The 13,789-nt window shown below is 38.6% G+C and overlaps 1 protein-coding gene across 1 annotated transcript in view; it reads left to right on the forward strand.

The window, feature by feature from the left end:
* ITSN2 (intersectin 2) overlaps positions 1-13,789 on the forward strand; it is a 160,345-nt gene that overhangs the window by 32,811 nt on the left and 113,745 nt on the right. The window lies entirely within an intron of this gene.

Genomic DNA, 13,789 nt, shown 5'->3' on the forward strand with positions numbered 1-13,789 from the left:
GTATTTTTCATTTCAGTTATTGTATTATTCATCTCTGTTTGTTTGTTCTTTAATTCTTCTAGGCGTTCATTAATTCTTCTAGGTCTTTGTTAAACATTTCTTGCATCTTCTCGATATTTGCCTCCATTCCTTTTCCAAGGTCCTGGATCATCTTCACTATCATTATTCTGAAATCTTTTTCTGGAAGGTTGCCTATCTCCACTTCATTTAGTTGTTTTTCTGGGGTTTTGTCTTGTTCCTTCATCTGGTACAAGTCCTCTGCCTTTTCATCTTGTCTGTCTTTCTGTGAATATGGTTTTCCTTCCACAGGCTGCAGAATTGTCAGTTTTTTTAAACTTCTGAAGAATTGACAGCTAATGCAGACTGTAGTACTTAGGAGGTACTTATCCTCCTACTTAGTTTATAAAATAGCTGAAGATTGAAGATAATCTTGTATATATCTAATTTAAGTCCAATTCAAGGTTTAAGATCTTATTGAAATAAGCATCCATGTATAGCACAGAGCCTTCAAAAGCAGTGTTTGCTCCTTTAGTAAATGCTCAGTTATTGATTGGGTTAAAATTTTTTCATGCCCAATACCATTGGAACTTGTCTCTAAGTGCCCTCCCTACACCAGGCTATTTGTCTAAATACTTCTGACATAGTCTTCAAATTTTGCCATGTCTACTTTATCATCCTGAGACTAACCACAGACATTTTAGACTTTTTTGGTTCTTAGAGCTGTGTTGTCTAATATAGTAGCCATTAGCTACATGTGACTGTTTAAATTTATATTTACATTAATAAAAATTAAATTTAAATTAATAAAAGTTAAGTAAAGTAAAAAATTCAGTTGCTCAGTCACACAGCCACATTTCAAGTGCTCAGAGCCATGTCTGGCTAGTGACTACTGTGTTGGACGATGCACATACATCTCAGAAAGCTCTGTTGAACAGATATTCTTTTCTTAGTCTGTTTGCTTCGCCTCCCATCTCCTTAACAAAACTAAAAAAGATCAATGCATTGTATTTTTAACCTTTTGTGATTTTTACTTCTGATGTCTTCTGCACCAGCAGAATCATCCTTGCCAAAGCCTTCCTTAATCATGGTAGGTTTGCTTTCTGCTTTTCAAAAATTTGATGAAATTTTAAATACACAGGGCATGATATATGAGCCATAAGGTGATAGGCAAGAGGCCACTTCAGATACATGTTGCTACCGTTTGATATTGTAGTGTAATGTGGATTGTTTCAGCCTCACAATTGTGGAGGTACTAAAGACTGGTTATGTGAGTATGAAGTGCTGAAGCCCATGACAGTGGCTCTGTCTAAAATGTGGAAGAGAGAAGGGAGAAGGAGAGAAAAGCAACAGCTAGTGGCTTTAGGAGGAAAAAAATGCCATTTTTAATTTTAGAGCTTTATTACCTTTTTAGAATTTTAGAGCTTGTTACTGTTTTCAACTGTGTAATTAAGAAATTTTTGTTAAGCATTGGACCTGTAGAATCAGCTGTAGTGTTGTACTGCACATATAACAACCCAAGCATTTATTACTCAGGTCCCTACAGTTGAGACTTCAGTTCTATCTAGACCAGTATTCCAGTTGTGTTTTAGAGATTTAAATTAGTCCTGGGTCAATATATATCATTTGACTCTTACTTTGAATTGGAGAAATGTACCAATGAAGACTATTTCTGATATCATTTAATTTTTATAGCATACAAGTGGGATATAACCTTTCTGAATCACGTATGTTCAGAACTATGTGTTAGAATACTGCTGTGCCACTACCCAGCTATGCAGCTTAACCATGTGGAACTTATTTGTGTGTGTGTGTATGAACATATGCATATGTATGTATATCTATATATGTAAAACAGGGATGACACTACTTATTGCATGGGATCTAGCATACTGTGGATGTTCCGTAAACCTGTATTTTTCCTGCTACATAGACAATAAGAACATATTTGACAGAGCCAGTAGATGAGACTAAGCAACAGAAATCTATGAAAATACCACATTCTCAATTTAGTGATGAGTTGGGGGGCAGTGGATAGAATTGTAATAGATTTCTAAGGTGATCATCAGACAATGTAAAAGATTTTAGATTTTTAAGGAAATATTGGAAACATCAACCCCAAAACTTAGGTTTTCCTGCCTTTCTATAAGACTTATGAATAAATGTAGATTAACCTTAGGATATATTTTACTTGAAGTTCAAAATAATAGACTGTTGGCTCTTTAAAAGGTTCTGTTAGTATATATTCTAAATAAGAAAGCTAGAATTGGATCAACTATTTTAAAATTGGCTTTGAATTACATATATTTCATAGTTTTCTTATTTCTATGTGACTTTTCCTTTCTGTAAAATTCTAGTGCGTTAATAACATGTTTTAATATGGTCATCTTTGGGGAAGTGTTCAGAATTGAAGATTATTTGAATACTACTTAAAAATTATTCTCATATGACTTAGAACATTTTTATTCTGTTAGTAACATTAATCATGATAATATTTAATCATGATTGTTGTGTGTGACTCTCTTGGCTGGTGGTGTCCCTTAAATATTAGAAAGTCTCTGAGCTCATTTAAGGGGTTCGTTTTATTTTTGTACCACTCGTCCTTACACACATTGGTGCCCTATAAATGTTGAACGAATGTGCAGTATATGAAGGTGTCAAGGTTCCTGGTTGGAGTCACAAAGAACTAAGCAGTAAGCATTATCAGATAGGGTGAGTTGGCCACTGCAAAAACAGGTACCCAAAGAAAGGTGAGGAGATAGTAGTATATAAGAAAGTGTTATAATGTGATAAGGATTGACACAGATTCCCTTCTGCTGAAACAGACTTCTCTGTAGTCTTCGGATAGCAGTCTGTCACTGCCTGGGGATGATGTATGTTAGAGCAGCTCAAGCTTCCCCAACCAGACTGTTCAGACTTAAAATAGTCGTGAGGTTTCTGACTAAAAGGCCTCACTTTCAGTATTTTCTGGCAAGAGTACCTTTATCACAAGAAAAGCCTGAGAAAGATTTTAATGCTCTGCCTTCTCCTTAATTGTGTTGTTCCCTGGGATTGGGTTGAGTAAGGAAACTGATTTATTTAGCACTCTCCATGTGACAGGCATGTGTTAGATGCTTTATATTTTTGTTTTAAGTTGCGTTTATTGAGATATAATTCACCCCTTTTTAATACAGTTTGATGAGTTTTGACAAATGTATATAGCCATGTAGATTGGGATATGGAACATTTCCATCACCTAAAATTTTCCTTTGTCCCTTCACCTTACCCTTAGCTACTGGCAACCACTGATCAGATTTCTGTCTCTATAGTTTTGTCTTTCCAGAATATTATATAAATGAAATACACAATAGGTAGCCTTTTGTATCTTTGTGGCTTCTTTCACTTAACAGAATACTTTTGTGATTCATCCATGGCGTTGCATATATTTCTCTTTCTTGCCAAGTAGTATTCCATTGTATAAATGTGTACCACAATTTGTTTACCCATTCATCTGCAAAAGGCATTTGGGTTACTTCCAGGTTTTGGAACTTTAGACATAATGTCTAAACCTGCTATAACCATCAAAAGACACATTTTTATCTGGAAATAGGTCTTTATTTCTCTTGAGTAAATCCCCAAGGGTTATTGTTGGGGTGTTGTTATGGTAAATGTATATTTAACTTCATAAGAAGTTGCCAGACTTTTCCAAATTATCTCTTTGCCTTCCCACCAGCAATGTGTGAGAGTTTTGGTTGCCCAGCATCTTTGCCAGCATTTTTTTTTAATTCCAGACATTCTAATAGGCATGTAGTGATATCTTATTGTGGTTTTTGTATTCACTTCCCTGATGATCAGTGTCATTGAACATCTTGTCATATGCTTATTTGCCATCTGTGTATCGTTTGACGTGTCTATTCAGATCTTTTGCGCATTTTTGAAAGCAGGGATTGTCTTCTTATTGAGTCGAATCTGTGGTTCTTTAGATATGCTGCATATGTGTCCTTTATCACATATGTTTTGCAGATATTTCCTCCTAGTCTGTAGCTTGTCTTTTCATTCTCTTAACACTGTCTTTATGAGAGCAGAGGTTTTAGATTTTGATGAAGTTCAGTTTATCGAAAAATTTTTAATGGTTTGTGCCATTTGTGTCCTAAAAAGTCTTGCCTTAACCAATGTCACAGAGAGTTTCTTCTTTGCTTTCTTCAGGAAGTTTCATAATTTAGCCCTTACATGTACATTAGATATGATCCATTTAGAGTTAATTTTTATATGGTACAAGTTTGAGATTCTTTTTTTTTTTAAATGGGTGTCCAGTTCTTTAAGCACAATTTGTTGAAAAGACTATTCTTTCTCCAGTGAATTGTCTTGATATTTTTGTTGAAATCAACTGACAACATATCTGTAGGTCTCTTTCTTTTTAATTATCATCAAGGTGCAGATTAAGACCCTTAATTAAGCCTGCATGGATTCTAATCCCGCCTTTAACATTTGCCGACTTTGTTACCTTGGACAAATTATTTAATCTCGCCATGCCTCTGTTTTCTCCTCTGAAAAACAGTGATAGTAATAATAGTTACCTCATAGAATTCTTGTGAGACTTAATAGAAACAATACATGTAAAACTCTTAAGAAAAGTACCTGACGCGTGGTAAGTTTTGTTAAATGTTAGCTATTGTTATTTTGTCAGTCTAATAGATAAAAAATGATTTTTAGTGTTTTTTAGTGTGGATATGTTACATATTACATGTAATATTTACAACAACCCTGAGGAGTTAGGTAATACTCTTGTTTATAGAGGTGGCAATCAAGGTACAGAGAATGTGAGCATCTTATCTATGTACACTGGGAGACAGTGTAGTGTAGAGAGTTCGGCTACCTAGGTTCTAATCTCAGTTCTGCCACTTGTTAGTTGTGTGACCTTGAGCAAGTTCCTTTACCACGATGAGTTTTGATTTCCTCATCTGTAAAATGCGGGTAATAGTGTAGTACCTTATATATAAGGTAGTGGTGGCAGTCGGTGAGTTACTGTATTTGAAGTCCCTGACCGATAGGGCTCAATAAAGGTGAGTTGCTTCCATCTTTGTAATCCTTTTTGTTGTGGTCATTATTTTTTTTATCATCAGCATCATTTTTCCAAAGTCATACAGTATTAAATCAGTTCTGTAGCCACACTACTTGCCTTCCTAGTCACAGGAATCATGATTGGTTAATTTATTTCATGATAAACTAATAAAGTAGGGGTTTCTTTACCATGTGTATGGTATTTATCTTAAAAGTGTGTAGGTTTAGCTATTTTAGGTCTTTAGTTCTTCAGTACATCTGTTCTTTCCTTCCTCCCCCGCAACCCCACCAACCCCACCCCCAATGCAAGGCTTATGGGGATCTTAGTTCCCGGACCAGGGACTAAACCAGGGCCACCGCAGTGAAAGCACCAAGTCCTAACCACTGGACTGTGAGGAAATTCCCTGTTTCTTTATTTTTAACTCTAATCTTAAATCTTGCCTTTAAGAGAGGATGTTTATAGATTTTTTTTAAAAATCCAGTCATTTAAGGCTTAGAAATATTAAATCCATCTAGTGTTTAAAATTATTTGGGCAGGGCTTCCCTGGTGGCGCAGTGGTTGAGAGTCCGCCTGCCGATGCAGGGGACACGGGTTCGTGCCCCGGTCCGGGAAGATCCCACATGCTGCGGAGCGGCTGGGTCCGTGAGCCATGGCCGCTGAGCCTTCGTGTCCGGAGCCTGTGCTCCGCAACGGGAGAGACCACAACAGTGAGAGGCCCGCATAGCATAAAAAAAAAAATTATAGTGGGCACCTATATTTCAGTGATATGCATTCCTGTAAACAACTTTGTAAGGCAAATTTTTATGGACTACAGTCAGCAAATATGTGTGAGTTTACATACCTAAACATACTTGGTTTCTTATTGGTAGAAGCTGAGTAAACTGAAAAGGTAATCAGAAATGAAGTATAGGTGATTATTAGCCATGTTGAATATATAGCTTTAAAGATCTCCACAGAGAGCTGATATAACTATATGTGAAGGATGGATAACAGAAAGATTTGTAAATGACTCTTGTCTTTCCCCCAGTCCCGATCTTACCTCTCTGCTTTTTCTCTACTCCAATTTTTCCAGACATTTTTAAGTGTTTGTGCTGGGTACTCTGCCAGTTCTGAGCATAGAAAGATAAACACACAAAGCTCTTGTCCTCCAAGGGCTCATAGTCTGGTAGAACAGATGGATAGCAAACAATTACAGAACCTTTTTAAGTGCTCTATAGAAGCATGGAGAAGTCTCTTGAGAATCTAGAGGAGGAAGCAATTAATTTGACCTGCAGGTGTCAGGGACCTCCTGGAGAAAGTGACACCTGCCCTGGACCTTGAAAGAGAAAGTTTGAAATGGAAGACGGTGATATGAATGGCAATCCAAGTAAAGGAAACGTATGTCATGGGATGAGAAAGAGGATGTTATGTATATGGCATTTGTAAGAATTTACTTTTCTGGGATAGGGATGCACTACCAACATTCTTGTTGTTCTTGGTTTTTGTTTGGTATAGATTTCTTTCTTGTTAAATAGTAAATAATAGTATCACGATTAACATTTTTCTACATTTTTTTTATATAATCAGTGTTCAAAAATTTTTTTATTTTTGGCCATGCTGTGCAGCTTGCGGGATCTTAGTTCCCCCACCAGGGATCAAACCTGGGCCCCCTGTGCTAGAAGCATGGAGTCCTAACCACTGGACCACCAGGGAATTCCCCCCCGCAATGTTTTAAGATACATTATTCCAAGGGAAAATTTGGTTACTCTGACATGTAAAAGAGACACATATTTTTATATTCAAATGTCAATTTATATGTATCTCCTTTACATTTTGTTGCTGGTCTTTTTTTTTTTTTTTTTTGCGGTACGCGGGCCTTTCACTGTTGTGGCCTCTCCCGTTGCGGAGCACAGGCTCCAGACACGCAGGCTCAGCAGCCATGGCTCACGGGCCCAGCCGCTCCACGGCATGTGGGATCTTCCTGGACCGGGGCACGAACCTGTGTCCCCTGCATCGGCAGGCGGACTCTCAACCACTGCGCCACCAGGGAAGCCCCTGCTGGTCATTTTTAAATTACAAAAATAATACTGCTAAAGTAAAATAAATATCAAAGTAGTCAGGGAGGCAATGTGGTGTAGTAGTTAAGAGCAGAAACTTTGGACTTTAAAGTACAGGAAGATTCTAACTAAAAATTAAATCAGCTATATGGTGTTAGGCCAGTTATTTAACTTCCCTAGCTTTGTTTTTTTCGTCTGTAACTTCTGTAAACCTTGTTCACGGAACTGTTGTAAAAATTAAACGTAATATTAATATGCTTAGCATGGTTGCTGGTATAAAGTAATAGTGAATAGTAGTTGCTTCTTCTACTAAGTACTACTATTACTCTGCTAATGTTGTTGGACTTTAAAAGCAAATGATAAGAGAGGGAAGGTTGTTTCTCTGAGATGGTCAAGAGTTGAGAGAACAGTAGGGTAAAGGGGATTAAAAAAAGATCTGTGTAATATCTCTATGAGAAAAAGTAAGATGAGGATTAACTCATCTTTTAACAGGATAGAATTGCAAGATGCCTGTGGCATCCTTAGGAGAAAGAGACCACATAATTCACTTTGACAGCCATCAGTTGTTGCCTTTGGACAGCATTATTTGCTAGTTGTCCTGAGTTGGCTGGAAGGGTAGAGGTGGAGCAGAATATTCTGCGGAGTGATAGAAAGAAGAGGAGGCAAGGTGCAAACCTGATTTGTATAGGACAGTGTTTCCCCACCCTGGCTGCACAAAAGAATCACCTGGAGAGCTTTTTAAAAATTGTGAAGCTTGTGCCTCATTCCCCAGAGAATCTGCTTTACTTGGTCTGCTGGAATAGCTTTTTTTCTCCTAAAGCTCCCCAGGTGATTCAGCCAGGGTTTGCATATCTCTGGTGTAGGACATTGGCTAGTCAAGTATTGCCTGCTACATACTTTATACTTTTGAAATCACCTTTACATACACCATTCTTACAACAAGTCCTAGGTAAGGAAACAAAGGGTGAGGAAGTTTAAAGGCCTGCTCAAGTCACAAAACTGGTTAGCACACAGGAGCAGAATCTCCACTTTGTTCTTTTATGCTCCACTGCTGCCATTTAGCTATGAAAGGAAGAGGGTGGAGATGTATTTGGGGGTAGTGAGTTGAGACTGGATCTCATGTTCAGAGCAAATGGAAAGGATCATAAAATCATTGTTTGTTTTTCATGGCTTAAGAGACCCTCAGACATTTTCAGATTTAGTAGACCATTGTCTGTTTTAACATTTCTGGTAACAAAAGAGTAATTTCTGGTGGGGTTGATTCCCTCTTCATACAGTCCTAACTTTCTTCAAAATGGTGGTCCTTTTCCTAATTCATGTATGGAAGGCAAATAACCACTTCGTATTCTGCATAACAACTTGTAGAAACCCTTAGAGTTGCTACCATGTCTTCTTTAATCTTTTTTTTAAACTGAAGTATAGTTGATTTACAATGTTGTGATAGTTTCTGGTGTACAACAAAGTGATTCAGTTATACATATATATATACATATTCTTTTTCATTATGGTTTATTACAGAATATTGAATATAGTTCCCTGTGCTATACAGTAGGACCTTGTTGTTTATTTTATATATAGTAGTTTGTATCTGCTAATCCCAAACTTCTAGTTTATCTCTCTCCCACCCTCTTTCCCCTTTGGTAACCATAAGTTTGTTTCCTGTTTCTGTTTCGTAAATAAGTTCATTTGTGTCATATTTTAGATTCCACATATAAGTGATATCATATGATATTTGTCTTTCTCTTTCTGACTTACTTCACTTAGTATGATCATCTCTAGGTCCATCCATGTTGCTGCAAATGGCATTATTTCATTCTTTTTAATGGCTGAGTAGTATTCCCCTGTGTATACATACCACATCTTTATCCATTCATCTCTCAGTGGACCTTTAGGTTGCTTCCATGTCTTGGCTGTTGTAAGTAGTGCTGCTATGAACATTGGGGTGCGTGTATCTTTTCGAATTATAGTTTTATCTGGATATATGCCCAGGAGTGGGATTGCTGGATCATATGGCAACTCTATTTTCAATTTTTAAAGGAACCTCCATATTGTTTTCCATAGTGGCTGCACTAATTTACATTCCTGTCAAGAGTGTAGAAGGGTTCCCTTTTCTCCACATCCTCTCCAGCATTTATTTGTAGACTTTTTAATGATGGCCATTCTGACCAGTGTGAGGTGGTACCTCATTGTAGGTTTTTGATTTGCATTTCTCTAATAGTTAGCAATGTTGAGCATCTTTTCATGTGCCTGTTGGCCATCTGTATGTCTTCTTTGGAGAAATGCCTATTTAGGTCTTCTGCCCATTTTTTGATTGGGTTATTTTTTATTACTGTATTGTATAAGCTGTTTGTATACTTTGGAAATGAAGCCCTTGTCATTTGTATCATTTGCAAATATTTTCTCTCAGTCCGTAGGTTGTCTTTTCATTCTGTTTATGGTTTCCTTTGCTGTGCAAAAGCTTGTAAGTTTGACGAACTTACGGTTACCGGGGGGATTGGTGGGAGGGAGGGATGGTTAGGGAGTTTGGGATTGACATGTACACACTACTATATTTAAAATGGGTAACCAACAAGGACCTACTGTATAGCACAGGGAACTCTGCTCAATATTACGTAACAACCTAAATGAGAAAAGAATTTGCAGAAGAATAGATACATGTATTTGTATAACTGAATCTCTGTACTGTACACCTGAAACTAACACAACATTGTTAATCAACTATACTCCAATATAAAATAAAGAGTTTTTAAAAAGCTTATAAGTTTGATTAGGTCCCATTTGTTTATTTTTGCTTTTACTTCTATTGCCTTGGGAGACTGACCTAAGAAAATACTGGTACAATTTATTTCAGAGACTGTTTTGCCTATGTTCTCTTCTAGGATTTTTATGGTGTCATCTTATATTTAAGTATTTAAGCAATTTGGAGTTTATTTTTGTGTGTGGTGTGAGGGTGTGTTCTAACTTCATTGATTTACATGCGGCTGTCCAGCTTTCCCAGCACCACTTGCTGAAGAGACTTTCTTTTCTCCATTGTATATTCTTGCCTCCTTTGTGGAAGATTAATTGACCATAGGTGTGTGTCTATTTCTGGGCTGTCTGTTCTCTTCTGTTGATCCATGTGTCTGTTTTTGTGCCAATACCACACTGTTTTTTTTTTTTTTTTTTTTTTTTTTTTTTTTTTTAAACATCTTTACCGGGGTATAACTGCTCCACAATGGTGTGTTAGTTTCTGCTCCACAACAAAGCGAATCAGCTATACACATACACATGCCCCCATATGTCCTCCCTCCTGCGTCTCCCTCCCTCCCACACTCCCCATCCCACCCCTCCAGGCCGTCACAAAGCACCGAGCTAATATCCCTGTGCCCTGCGGCTGCTTCCCCCCAGCTATCCACCTTACTACGCTTGTTAGACCACACTGTTTTGATTACTGTAGCTTTGTAGTATTGTCTAAAGTCTGGGAGGGTTATGCCTCCAGCTTTGTTCTTTTCCCTCCGGATTGCTTTGGCAATTCTTGGTATTTTATGGTTCCATATAAATTTTAGGATTATTTGTTCTAGTTCTGTGGAAAATATCATGGGTAATTTGATCCCTGTCACCTTAAATCTGTAGATTGCTTTGGGTAGTATGGCCATTTTAACAACGTTAATTCTTCCAGTCTAAGAGCATGGCATATCTTTCCATTTCTTTGAATCATCTTCAGTTTCCTTTATCAGTGTTTTAGTTCTCAGCATATAAGTCTTTCACCTCCTTCGTCAGGTTTATCCATAAGTATTTTTGTATTTTAGTGTGATTTTTAAAAGGGGTATTTTTTTTTTTTTTTTTTACTTTTTCTTCCCTAACCTTTGATTATTCAAGCTTAATATATTAAGTTCCTTAATTGCCTCATAGAATATTTCTAGGCCTCTCATACCACCTTCTTCTCTGGAGCTGCTTTGTTGTTCCTATTGAAATATGCACTCATAACTAAGTCTTGTTTCAAGATAGTGATTTAATTCTATGTTATTGGCCTTTCTCTTCCTGGATCCTATTTAAATTATCAAAGAGAACATAAAAAAAAAATCCAAGGTAGCTTTAGGAAATCACGTCACCGTCGGTGTACCAAAAACTTTGAAAGTTTCTAGAAATTATGAAGCAGATTAGATTGGATTCAACATAGGCATGGGAGAGTCATGTTTGATAAATAAATGGACTGATGTTTTCAGTAGAGCTGTTGAGTAAAGGGGGCTGGAATGCAGGGTGGAACATGGGACTGATGGCAAATTGAAGGATTTCTATGACTCCAATGAAGTTGGAGCCGTTCTCCACAGAATTTAACCTCAAACTTTATGGATGCAAACAGTACTCTAAGTAGGGCATTTGTTACAGAAATAAGATAAAATTTCAATGAACTACCGAAAGACAAGTGAAGGCCAGCATGTTGGTCTGGATTGACTGGGGGCCATAGACACAATGGGAGTTTATACTTACAAGCTGGTTCCTGTGGGCATTAACTGGGTGCTCATGAGAAAGATGGAGGCTGTGCAAGAGACCAGAAAGAGCCCCCACCTCAGTTGCAGGCAGCTGTAGGCAGACAAACATGAAATACCATGCATTTCCTTGCATCTTTTTTTCCTATTAAGTAAAAACCTTAAGCCACTGAGAGTGGGTCAGTTAAAAGACTCACCCCAAAGACACAGGCAGAGACACATTGCTGCTGGGGTAAGAGTAGAAGAAAAACCTGTCTACCCCTGAGCGTGGGGGAAGGAAACCTTGTGTCTAAGATTCTATACCAATACCAAGCAGAGGTATTACTCCTACTACTGCTGGTGGAGCAGCAGGAAAGTGCTTCCCAAGACCAATCACAGATACAAGGAGAAGTTTGGATGCCCCAGGGTGGAGGGGCAGGAACAGAGAAATCCATACCCCTGGGACTCAGGTGCACATGGCCTGCCTGAGACTGAGAGTGGATGAGGATCAGATGGTAGTGAAAGCCACCTGGTTGGGGATGGCAGACTCAGAGTCACATAAATTTTAAGGTGCTTCCAGCAGTTTAGGAGAGCCACACCAGCGCATTGTCCTTAGGGAAGAAGACTCCAGGGCCAGTTCTGAAAGAGAAAAGGTCATGCTTCTCCCACTCCCATACCTCTTGGGGTCTAAGGTATGTCTCTTCAGATACCTGCTCGTTGCTCTCCACTGCCAAAAGATCTCGGTGTTCCATTTAGCTATAACTTCACTATCTTCTAGTGATCTAGAAGTGTTAGGTGCAAGAGGGACAGGGACATTTTTGTAAACCCTAACCAGAGTTAACTTTGACTCCTCCAGGTCCCTTTTTAGCTGAGCTGCCACCTGGAGGATGCACCAACCAGCTAAGAGGCAATGATGATCCCTTTCTTAGGGGCAGCACATTCAGTGGCCAAACTGTCTGAGTTTAAGGAGTAAGGTGAACCAGGAGGAGGTTATGGAAGCAGAGTCAGACATCATCAGTGCATTGTTGAACAGCTTTTCCGATAAATGATTCATTAGCGTCAGTGCAAATAGTCTAGAAAGCTAAAAACATGACACAGATTACTTTCAAGGGCCACAGTAGTATGGACATGAGGGGCTGATTGGTAACCTGAAAAAGTGTCAGCAGCTTGAGGAACCACCAGTAGCCCTAGGGGGAGATCAAAAGTTTGATGTAGTCCATCTGCCAAGAGCCAAAAAAGGGCAGTGCCCTGTGCAGTGAGACCTCCCAGACAGGAATCATTAAGTCTGGCATGCAGTGGTATCCTCTGCATCAGAAACACAGAGTCAGACTTAATCCGAAGCTTGATTTCAGTCTAAATTAGAGAATGGGCTCTTGCCATGGGTAGCTACATTAAGTGACCCAGACCATTCAATTAGCAATTAAAATTTGTTTTCAGTTTGCAGCCCCAAAGAGGCTACCTTTAATCTGTCAGTTGTAATTTTCCAAGTGGCAGACCAAACAGCTGGGCCACTGGCAACAGCCCAAGAATCTGAGTTCTGCCCACTGAAGAGAATGCTGTGTCTCCTTTTGGTTCTGCATAGCTCTGAGGCTGAACAGTCATGGCAGCCCAGTGGACACTGTCAGCTTCAGCTTCTATAAACCATTAGTGAACCAGGCTGAGACATTTTAGGGAACCTCATTGATCCAGTAGCTTTGCTTCAGACAGTGGAGTAGGAATAAAGTTTCCCCTCAGAGGACTGGCTGCCACTTTTTCATATAAAGCCAAAATGCCGTTGGGGCAAGGCTGTCCTGTATTCTTGAATATACCACTTCCATTTGGCAAGCAAGGTTTTTGGGGCTCCTTCTTACCTTGTTAGTTGTGGAATTTAAGTTTGACCCAACCCCAAATGGGACTATCAGGCCAGAGAGTCACTAGGCCTGCCTAGATCAAGCAGACCCATCTGGAGGCTGTTTCCCTTTGCCAAAGGCTCCACTTGGCAGAATCCTCAGTAACAAAGATTTGTGCTGTTTCCAGTACCCAGAGTCTAATTGTGTTGGGGTTCACCAGCTAGTCCTGCTGGTGGAGGTATTTAGTTTAGCCAGTAGTAGTATATCAGTGTTAATTTATGTGTTTTGACAAATGTGCTGTGGTTATGTAAATTGTTAACATAGTGGATATTGGATGAAGGATATACAGAAACTCCGTACTATCTTTGCAACTTTCCTGTAAATCTAAAAGTATTTCAAATTGAAAAATTACTTTAAAAAGTACCAGATGGGACTTCC

This window comes from Phocoena phocoena, chromosome 14 (genome assembly GCF_963924675.1).
Source record: "Phocoena phocoena chromosome 14, mPhoPho1.1, whole genome shotgun sequence".
NCBI lineage: Eukaryota > Metazoa > Chordata > Mammalia > Artiodactyla > Phocoenidae > Phocoena > Phocoena phocoena.